The sequence below is a fragment of the Balearica regulorum genome, chromosome 2, assembly GCF_011004875.1.
Source record: "Balearica regulorum gibbericeps isolate bBalReg1 chromosome 2, bBalReg1.pri, whole genome shotgun sequence".
Taxonomy (NCBI): Eukaryota; Metazoa; Chordata; class Aves; order Gruiformes; family Gruidae; genus Balearica; species Balearica regulorum.
In genome coordinates, this window is record NC_046185.1 from 123,266,747 (window position 1) to 123,278,846 (window position 12,100).

Sequence of the window (12,100 nt, forward strand, 5' to 3'; positions counted from 1 at the left end):
AGTTAGATCGAAGGTTTCAGTGATTTTGACACTATACTGCCATGACAGCAATGGAAAGTACATTTCTGTAGAGGAGTTACAAAACACGTCTACTGAAAACTGCACTCAACCCATAACAACAGCTTGATGGGGAAAGAGGATTTTCTTTTTTTCTTTTTTTTTTTTTTTTTTTACTCCCTCCCCATCCTCTTGTGTTTTTCCATTCGTTTTAAGGTAATTTGGTTTGATTTGTTCCACTGTGTGTGGTGGTGTTTTCTTTGAGCATAAAAAAACCCCACAAAAGTGTCCACATAAGTGAATGAGGAGTTGACTTTGCATAGCGATTATGAACCATTTTGCATTTAGAAAATCAGTTTCCTACTCTGATCATGCAAAATAATAGCCAAATGCCTTAAGGAAAAAAAAAATTACATTTTCAAGCTTCCTTAATAATGGAATTATTCAGGGGATAATGCCAAGTGCAGAATTTATGTTATGGTTGTACAAACCAGAGCATCTTGAGAGTTGTGGAGCTACATACAGAAAAATGTCAGATGAGAGCTCCTCATTCCTCAACACAGCTACTATGTGGCACTAATGTTCAGTCTGCTATTGAATGAATAGCAAACAAAATTTGTGCAGAAAAAATTTGTGCACATGGACACATCCAGGTAATAAATTATTAATCAGAAGTACAAACTCATGGTTGGTGGGAACAATTCATACTTTTCACCAAACTTTATTGGCAGCACTTCAGCAGTGTTTATTAACAAGAGTAGGTACCTTACTTTAGAAAGCTGTTTGAAAAGCAGTTCAGGTTTGAGGTGAATAAACAAGTCTCTTAAACAGTCGTTCCAACTTTGTGGTTCTGCAGATGAACAAGCTAAAAAGTTTGGTGTGAAGATGATTTTTGGATGGCTTTAGAAATTAATGGTATGTTACTTCCTGAACTGAAGGATATTACAATGCAAGTAGCACAGTTGAGCATAACTAGATGTGGTGGAGGATGCTTCATTTCAGCTACGTGCTCAGATGATCATTAATATGACAGTGTTTAAAAGAGAGAAAACATAATACTATTGCACATAATTATCCTTGAGAATCTGAAGTTTAATGCATTTTAAAAATATCTATTAGTCTCCGTATAGACAAAATAGCATGAGTTTAAAATAATTTTAAAATCAGTTTAATTAAGCAGGTGCAACCTTTTGTGGATATGTGTAAAGCCAAGTTATAAACTGATACAAGATTGTCTGCAAAGAGCTTTGCACCTGTGTAACTATAATGAGGTTTTTAATTGATTTGAATTAAAATGGCACAACTGTTGTGTTTAGACAAGGCCGTCATCTAGCATTTAATTCAGTAACAGTAGAAACTCGACTTACTCCTGACAGTGTTCTACTGATGATTTCTTCTCTTCCTTTCCAATAATTTAAACACATGTTGATGTTCTCCCACTGCTTCCCCTGTCTTAATTATCCTACTTAATTTCCCTTTCCCATGACCTGCACAATGGTAGAAATCACTCAAGTTTGCATGCACAGGCCTGCCAGGAATCACAATTCTTTTTGCTCTCCTTAGCCAACCCTGGCATATTATTCTGCCACCAGCACCTTTTGTGTCAACCTCATCTTCACTTCTTGTGAAGAAAGGGAGCTTTTCCTTCTGTTGGGCTGGTACCAGCTCTGCAAAGTCCCCTTCCCTTGTTGGAAAAAGCGAGGAAGAGGCACACACTGGACCTTTCTTTAAATAAATAAAATCGCCCCCCTGCCCCATACTCAACATTATGCGTGTGTATATTCTTACCCACGAGCATAAGTAAGTGCTGCGCAACATTTAAAACCTGTGGACCTCTGAAGAACCTTTCTTGAGGTGTTGTGTTTTGTCATCTCTAATGTTTGCAAGCATCTTAACAAGAACTTAGTTGTTCTTGGCAAATGCTGCGGCCAAGTGTTTTGCAAAATTTTCATTTTCTTCCTTCTGGTAGGAAGGAATGTGCTGCCTTGGGGATGATCAGGAAAAAAAAATTAGAAAAGGCCATTATATTCAGGGAGATCACTAAATGGTCCATCAGATAGCTGAAGAGTGATGTTTAGCAGGTAAATACTAAGTCCCCAGAAGTTGTAGATACTGGGTCTTATTAAAATATGTTGGAACAGCAAAGCTGCTAAGGGAGCCAGCTGGAGGGTAAAGCTAACTTCTGGGGAGTGGAGTGAGAGAAATATATCCATTTTAAATATATGGGATTTCTTACTGCTTAGTTGCAATTAAGGTGAATTTTGTCACTAGATTGAAGTGAGAGGGGAGAGCAGAATATAGGAAGGAGTCATTCTGCTGTTAGCTGTAACACCAGCAGCAGGTTACAGCATCAGAGTGAGATGTGGAAGCAGCACACAACTGAGGGACAGAGAGGAAAGAAAATTATTTTTATGTTGTTGCTTAAAGCCTGTTGAAATTGGTGGGAGTTTTTTGTTGGTAGGATTTTGATCATTCTTGAATTGTATTTTTTTTTTTTCTTTTCATTGCCTCCCTCACCAGAACATTCCACACAGTTCCTGGTAGCAATTGAATATAGGGGAAGAGGGTATTGTTTGCACATTGTCTGTAAACAATTACCATCGTTCATCAAAGCTGAACTCTTCTGATTTTAGTTTGGCTGATAAATTTGAGCAAGTTTTTTTTAAGTTGGAAAGTTCTTCTACAATATCAGAGATACTTCAGAGCATTAACTAATGCGGTAGGAAAAAACCTGAAGATTGTATAGTATAATATCAGCAAAGACTTCCCTATGCATGAAAACTTCTTAGTAAGTATTGTGCAGTATTTTTCCATAATTGGGTTTGTAGTCTAAATGTGCATAGCCTTAAGGAAAGAGAAGTCATTTTACAAAGGATTGTTTCTAGTGCTTTTCTGTTGCTAGCAATTCAGACAAATTATTGTCTCCTTGCTGTTTTCTAGACTACTTGTAGTTATTCTTCTAGTCAACTGCTGCATTAATAACTGCATCACAATTGCAAAAGAATTTAAGTCATTTTGTTGTGGAATGAACTGTGCCAAAATGCACAATGCAATACAAAGCAGGAGCTTGTGGGTGCTTTGGGATAGTATAATTTCAACCGATCCTCACATATAGATCTGAAGTGAGGACTCCATCACTGTCGAGAAGAGGATTCAGCAATGACTACTTTATGACTTATATGACTTGAATGTTTTTGGCTGCTACAGTGGCATCAAATGATTAGAGGCTTCAAAAATGGAAAATCTGCTGTATTGCAGAAAAGTTACTAAGAGGCTTTTAATGACTGTCCACATGTGAACTGAGACAGTTCTATGATATCTAATCTGTAGGTCTTCAGTTCTTATCACAGGAATCTCTTTTTGTAAGTGACTGTAGCACTTGAATTCCAGATTTATTGTTATCCAGTTGAATTTCTGGTGTTTTGGGGTTTTTTATGTGTGTGTGTGTGTGTGTGTTCTTGGGTTTGGTTTTGTTTTTTAATCGTAGGTGTATCTGGAACAATGAATCTTAATGTTTAAAACCCCATCCTGAGGAAACTGATCCCACAATAATTAATCCTTACTGCTAAACTATCTGACGTGGTTCAGCCCCAGCCGGTAGCTAAGTGCCACGCGCCGCTCGCTCACCCCTCCCCCGGCGGGCTGGGGAGGAGAACGGAAAATAAACAAGGGCAAAGCCTCGAGGGTTGGGATAAGGGCAGGTTACTGGGACAGCAAGGGAGAGGGAAACAATCAACAACAGTGCTGATAACAGATAGTAACAATGGGTGATAACACAGAACGATTTACCGATCCGACGACCGACCGGACCCTCAGCCTGTCCCGGAGCCACGCCGACACGCCGAACCCGCCCCTGTCCGCCTAGCCCCCTTTTATGGTGAGCATGACGTCACATGGTATGGAATAGCCCCCGGCCAGCTTGGCTCACCTGTCCTGGCTCCTTGTGACATTAACTCTGTCCTTGCCAGAACCAGGACACTATCTTTTTATGCATCCCTCCTTTAAATATTTGTTCTACTTTTGTAGGTCATAGGACACTGAAATCCCTATTGATACTTTATGTTACTGGTATATGCTCCCAGATTAAAAACCCAGTTAGTATTTCAAATTAATTTCCTAAAAGATAATTTCTAATTGCTAAAGGAAAGCAGTCATAGAAATCTAAGGCAAAAATAAAGATCATTTGCTTATTTGACTATATAAGAACTGCTGCTGCAAAAACAGGACCAGAGGGTAAACTCTCCTACTAAGGCACCCGAGCCACAGTTCAAGGCAGACACTTGCAGGACATATTGGGCAGGTTATGCGACTATTACATGCCCTGTTTTCCTTCCTTGATGTGGCAATCAGCCAGAGCAGTATATCATAACGTAACAAGCCATCTCATAACTTTAAAAAGCCTCTTTGTTGTTTTCTGGTGTGAATTCTGTCCTCTAGAACTTGTTCTTGTTTTTTGCTTTTATGCTCTCTGTACTTTGCATTTAAAAGCACTTTGGGGGGTTGTGTGAAATTGTCTTTAACACGCAGATACATAAGTGCCTTACAAATGCTGATTTAATAACTCTACTCCACTGGCACATGCATACAGCCTGCCTGCCCCCTCCCTTCCCCTGCCTTGTTGATATGGTGCCTCATTTTTGCATGGAGCCACTGTTGCTTGAGACCATCTGAAGTTGCTGAGGTCTATGTGATAACTCTAATCTCAATATTGCTCTTTTCTGAGCTAGAACAGGTGCACACTGGTTTTGCACAAGGGTGTTCAGTGTTGCCTTAGCTTCTTTGTGCCATGGAGATCACATGGTAGGAATAGCCAAACTGTTGACGTTCGAAATTGGATGGGTGAGAGATGGACAAATCTTCCAACTATTCCCTGTACTCATGCCTAAAATGTGAACCATTATGTACAATATTCAAGACTGATCCTGAGAGCCTTCAGTCCTGTAACTTACTGTGTCAGACATGCATTGTTAACAGGGCCGGGGAGGAAGGGGACAGGATAGCACCGGCATCCAAACTGTGTGGCAGCTTCTGTGCCTGCTCTTGTCCTCTGTCATCTAACAGGCACACAATGTCATAAAGAGCTTACCAACATTAATTTGAGAGAGATGTATTTTGTAGTTGCAGTCTTTAAGTGCATCGTATAAATTTAGGGTCTCATGGGCTGCAGGGAGTATCTGTCATGGAGCCCTTCCTCCCCTTCCTCCTCCTCTGACCTTGCTGTTCCCTCTGTTTCTAACACTTTTTGTTCCCTCCTCCTCTCTCTAGCTGGTGTTTTCTTCTCTTTCTTAGATTTGTTTTCATAAAAGTGTCACTAACTTGGCTGATAGGCTCAGGTTTTGACCTGCAGTGGGTCCATTGCAGAGCTGTATGGAACCATTTGTGTCTAGGATAGGGCAGCCCCTGACTTCTTCCCACAGAAGCTGTCCTTGCAGTCTCCCCACTACCAAAATCTTGCTACATACCCCTACTACAGGTTTCCAAATCCACACAGGCAAGCTGGATAGGGAATGTGACCAAGCTATCTGGACCATGATATCTTTTTCCTGGTTACCAGGAATTTTTTCACTTTACTCGAAGGTCTTTTTATTACATACTGTTGTTTACACAACATCACACATTCAGTATTATGCTCGGAGGCTGTATATATTTATGGAGTCACACAACTTTTTCTTTTGAGATGATCTTATTTGTTAATATCAAGAATAAATTCAGGAATTTCTAAGATAATGGGCTGCTTTTTTTTTTAGAGAAAATACCCCCATTATCTTGATGTACAAGGTTCTTTAATTTGCTGAATCAGTTCTACTTACATCTCCTTCATATGACTTCCACTTGAAGCAGAGATACACTCCATGGTTTTTATTGCAGGCAGATGGTAAGATTTGTGTGGAAATCCTAGGCAATTTTTATTGGGCTGTTAATTACTGGCATTTGAATTATTAGGCATGGTAATCTTTTCTTATTTCTGTAACAATTATCCTTCTTCTGGAGAGAAAAGTGACTTGTATTAGTCTGTGACTTTCTTGTTTTCTTCATTAACTCATTGTGTTAGGTAACAACGAGGAGGTGCTCTTTTAACAGCATTAGAGTAATTTTGTAAGGCTTGGGAAAAATGCAGTGTCATTTCATTGTAGTTCCTCTGCCCTGCTGTGGCCTGTAGCTTAGTGTGCACTGTCCTAACCTGAATTGTCAAGGAAAAGTTTTATGTGGTTTCTTCTAATGTGATAGGAGAAATTTTTTAGTAATACAATCACCACTGGTTCTCACAGTCAGAAACTGGGAAAGCTGTGAATATTAAGTACAATGACTGACCATCTTTTACTTAAATCTCTATTTTAGTTGAGATAGAGATATGCTTCTGAAGATCAGCCAGATTCTCCAGAGTATTATAAGCACTGTCTGTCAGCATAATACAATTATGTTTTGAAGTACTATAGAGACTCTTAAAAATTTGGAAACACAAGGTCAAACCCTGAGTGCCTTTAGGTGTGCAATCCTGAATCATATTAATTTATGATGGCTAAGAGTGTTCTCTGTCAGTCACATATTAGAACAATCTGAAGAACCACAGATCCCGAGTAGGATTAAAAAATGAAATATAAATATTTTAGTTCCTCTGTCTCCATATGGTATTATTATCCTTTTATTCATAGAGCCAACATCATGTCACCTAGTTTCTTGATAAGGAAGCAAAAGCATTCAGCTTCCTAAGCACTAGTGCAAGGTAGGTCTGTAAGAACTGTGTATGGTAAGCTTTCCTTTCCTCCAGGATGAGAGATGTAATCATAACTTGTTCCACCCATCCTTGCTTAAGAAATTAATACCTCTCAATGCAGGTTTTTAATTTGGTAATTAGACATTCTTGTGCTTTATCTTAAGTTCATTTTGGAAGCAGTACTCTCATCATTCCTAACCATTGCTTTTTATTAACTGTTGGGAAGCCACCCTTTTGTATATTGGGAGATTAACTGTAATTAGATTCCATCTTACTAAAGCACTTCTATGTAAACCACTTCACCTCTTGTTTAATTGAGAAACTGAACGTGGAGAGGCTTTGCGTTAACAAGGAAAGAATGAATATTTAAGTTGGCCAGAACGGTATTATGGCTCTTCTGAGCCTCTTAGTACATAGTTATTGGCATTGCCTCCTTTCCTGTGCTTATGTAGTCCTTATTTTCAGGCATTTGCAAGGCTTGAGAAATGCTCTGGAGTTATAAATAATACACTGGTAGCAGAGTTGAGATGTTAAGTGTTCAAAACAAGCTCATCAGTGTATATATATGTCATGATCAAACACTGTGAGTTTATAATTATGTATCTAGTCAACTTTGAATTTTTTTTAAAAATACAGTTTCTTAGGCCTAACTTACATGTGGTGGAGCTTTTTCCTGCTGGCTGGATAGAGTCACAGGGGTCAGTTCTTTTGGTAACAATGCTGCTTACAGATTTCAAAGTGTGGTCAGTGGATCCCCTTGATGGCTACCTATAAAGAGTTTGTAAAAGGAGTCCCTATATCAATGACCTTAGATTGACTATGGAGAAATACATCTTCATTGGAAAACTTTTTGGGGTATAAAAATTGAAAAGGACTGAAAAGAGCTATTCTGTTGCAATGTTTGTGCTCTTGGTCTAGTGCAGGATCTCCTACTGTGGGCAAGGAGCTTCCCCAGTCCTATCTGCTGATGAATAGTTTACATATAGAGTAAAAGAACTGTAAGGATATGATAGTGTATTTTACTTTTTAGACTGTCCCTAAAATGAATAAAATCTAGATTTCTGAGTGTTCGGAAGAAGAGTTCTGCAGGTTAACAGATATCTTTGTTTGATGGGTGATTAACTTCTACCCTTAAAACATTAATGCTAAATAATCCTAAATTTCCTGCCCTTCAGCTGTGTTATAAGGGTACTAGCTGTGATACTTGAAGCAGAAAGGAAGAAAACTATGATAGTTGTGGAAGACTTGACTTTAGTTGTAGAGAAATGTAAGAAGTATTTTAAATCCTAAACTTCTGTCCTGTGACTGTGGTGGAGGGAAAAGAAAAATGCCTGTGTCTTAAGGAGCATGTATGAAATCCTAATTGGCAGGAGCATTCTTGGTGCTTAGCTACCTGGTTAATCTAAGCAACTTGCCTTCACTAATAGAGGTAAGCATTTCTTGCTCTGAGTTTTCAAATTCTTTTGAAGGTAGAGTTGCTTGGATTCTGACTGGGCTGAATCCATGACAGAAGATCAGGGACTATGAGAGGAGAAAAATCTGTAGATTTTCCTGTGAAGGTTTCCATCAAGGTGAGGTGAAGTGCTGCCAGAGCACACTTATGGTGATGTGTGTGTTAGACTTGTGTCTTTTATGTCATGTCCTTTGTAGAAGCCAGAAAGATGCTGCTGCTGACTGTTAATCGGGATCAGAGCAATAACTTCATGCAGAAGCACTTTGGTTTAGGTATTGCATCAAGAAAGCATCTTTCTTGACAGTTTTCTAGGTATATTGTTTCAAATTCATTTTTTCTAGGAAAATTAACAAAAGAGTTGTGATTTAAAAAAATAATAATTAAAAATATGTGCTCGCTCTAGAGATCAGGTTACCTTGGACATTTGTAGTTAGGTTTTATGTCTGGATATAACAAAAGAGACTGATTTGAGAGTTCTCTCCAGCAATGGATGAGGTGAGGACATCCCTGCAGATTCTGAATGATGGGAGAAAAGTTGCTTGCAAGTTGCAAATGTTTTTATTATAAGATCCATTTTTATAAAATCTATTTTGGCATGTTTTATTTGAAGACTGTCATTTTAAAATTATTAAAATGTCTAAGCCTTAAGTTGAGCACTTAAACTAGTATTTCTCTGTAAGCACATGAATAGCCCCATTAAAGTGCACAGAGCTAATCTTATGTTGAAGTGTTTTGCTGAATCGAGTCCCTACAGAATTTAATGCGAACAAAGAAAAATATATCTAAATATATGAGCATTGTTCCTAGGGTTGGTGGAAATATTTTTGCTTTCTGTATGTTCTTCTTAGTATACATTTCCCTTGAATACAGTTTTAATATAATTCTGTAGTTCAGCAACCCAGATGCAAAAAGCGTGCCATAAATATCCTTCTCTTCTCTTCTCTTCCCTTCCTCCCTCCTTCAAAGTTGCATGTGGTAAGTGTATCATGCTATATATTGATGTTACTGTTTTATTAAGAATTTATAAAATGCTGGACAGTAATAAGATACTTTTCAACAGCCTAAGGGCTGGATTTGTGCACTGTTCCGTACTGTTACATAAGCACAGAGAAAGTGCAAGGCATCACCTGCCCTCCTACTCCAATCCAGTATAACACTAGTCATTGTGCTCAAGAAACTCTATTATCACTCTGCAAACAGGAATAAGCCACTGTTGTCAGTAAGAATTATTCATAATTTGTTTTGGAAGAATCAGCCTGCAGAAGTGGATCTCAGATTTTTATTTTTGGTGACGGGGGGGGTATACACTCTCAAGAGGGATGTATCCAGAGGGAGCGTGCAGGGAACCCAAAGTTACTCAAGGCTCACCCAACTGTAATAAAGAATAGCTGATAGGCATAGCCAGCACGCAGCCCAGTTACTACCCTTTCTGTCCTATAGGAAACTCTGTATGGTTCCAGTATATGAACCTTTTGTTCCCTGTGGAGAGAAAAAAGCAATAGCTGGAACTGTATATCACTATGGGGTTAGCCACAGCTCTCTGCTGTGAGTAGCTGGGGTCATGCAGAGCATTATCTGCTAACGTTTCCAAGGAAGAATTTGCAATTGGGCTCCCAGGAGTGTCTCAAACTGCGCTCCCTGTTGGGGCAGGGATGAATAACTCAGGCTCCCTCTTCGGTCTCTTTCTTTTGGATTGCAGGTGGCCTGAATTGCATGGCAGAGCAGCTTTCTCTTAAGTGGCCATAGGTGGAGCACAAGGTGACAATGTTAACTTTAGGCATTTTGGTAAATATCCCCAGTGAAGCTGGGAAGGCTCCAGGGCGCTGTGTCATTTCAGGAATACTCACTCATATGATCAATGATTTATTGCCCTAACTTGACTAGTAGATTTACAGCTCAAATTGGGCTTAAATACTTGTTTTGTACCCTTTGTTTACTTGAATGACTTTGCTGTTTTGCTTTGCTCTGGGCAGGCCCCAATCAAATGTAAACATGTTAGAAAGTGTAATGTTTTAGAAATGTAAGTATGATACAGTACTTGTGAAATAGTACTTAAATAAAATCAGTTATTTAGATTTTGTCGCAATTTTAGAATCATTAGTGGACTTGTCAGACTTCTCAACCTTATTATCTGCCAGAATAATGGACAGAGTTTTCGTAAGAAATATTTGGTTTTTTGCTTAAAAGTCATTGGTCATCTTTATATATATGAATCATGGAATCTAGATAGGAAAGACTTACTAGGTTGGGTAGTCCATCACCTTGCCACTGCAAAATGGTTCTCTACTATAATCTTTTCCAGTGCTTTATGCAATTTAGTTTTAAATATCTCTGCAAATAACAGGATTTTACTGCTTCCCTAGGGAAGTTATTGAATAACTTACTGAAAACTATTACATTATATTTTACTTTATATTTAGCATACATATATAGATAGGTAGATGGATATAGATATATTTTAAAGAGCAGCAATTTGTTATCTGATCTTTTCTGGGCTAGATAGAGAGGAAAAAAAATTAAAGTATTTTCCAGTTCAATGCTATATATACCCAAGTGCCTTGGCAAATGTTGAGGTTTTGCAATTATATGTTCATATGTATTTGTTGCAGTAAGGGGCCTCCTGAAGCGTGAGAGAGGATATAGTATTGAAACAAATTCTTTCAAATACATCCTCACTAAAATAAAAAAAAATAAATCTTTTCGTATTACCATGACTTCTTATCACAGCCATTTAATGTACTGTTAATTGCAATGACAGGTAAACAACAGAGTAAGCAAAATAAGATTTGTAAATTATATGATCTTTATTTTAAATTCATGTCTACTTGTCTTTGCTACTGTCATTAATAATTCTTGCTGCCAAGCACTGCAGATCTTTATAGGCATTCCTTCTGAACTAACAATGTTATCGTTGAAACAAATCGCACAGGTCTTGTTCTTTTAATCTTGCTAAAAGATTAAAGATCAAGTAAGGAAGAGCATTATAGAGGAACAAAAAGAGAACATTCACTTTCATTTTGTTTCACCCTTTAATAAAACTGTTACTGTTCCTGCTAGAAGATGCAACAGAAATAATTTCTAGTATTTTAAAACATTGTAACACATCTATTTGCCTATAAATACAACCATTTGTCACCTTTTTGGGACAACTTACGTGACAAAAATGACTTGCTGTGTAAGAATGTACAATGAGAGGATGATTAATAGAAATCTCAGACCTGAAAACAGGTCAGGTTAAATAAATAAACCTAAAAATATAGCTTGCTAAAGTAGTTCATATCAAACTAAAGATAGTAGTCTCTCTAATTTAAAAATTATATATATAATCTTTAATATTAAAAGTTTTTAAATAAAACTTTTATTCATTTTCTGAATAGCTAGTATCCCAAAAGATAGAGGACTTTCAATATTTCTAGTCTTGGTAATAGAATAATGGTTACAATTCATGGTAACAATTTGGCAGGCTTAAGTTCCTTAATGAATTGTATCTTAATGAAATAACATGATTGCTTAGGTACCTGTAGATCAGTTCATCACCAAAAAAGGGATTTGAAACTCCTGTGGACTTCACCCCTTAATTACACACAGTAAGTTCCTGATGTTTTTGCTCTGTAATGGTAAAGGCCTTAAGAAACAGACTTGCTCCCCTCCCTTCCCAAAAATATCAATGGGACTCATGCCCATGCTAAAATGTTTTAAGTACTTAATGACTTTTAAAATAAGTTGGATCAGACATTTGTCTATATTCTTTTCTAAGGACTTTAGTTTTATACATAGGATGCCTGTATGGCTGTTTTGCTTAAAGAAAAGTGAGGTGAAAATGAATCCCTAAGAAAGTAGTGCTCCCATCTGAGGAGGATTTCGCTGCTTTTGCTTGTTGAAATTGCTGAGAAAAATAAGCAAATGAGCAAGCTTGTTGCTCAGGAAGCTAAAAA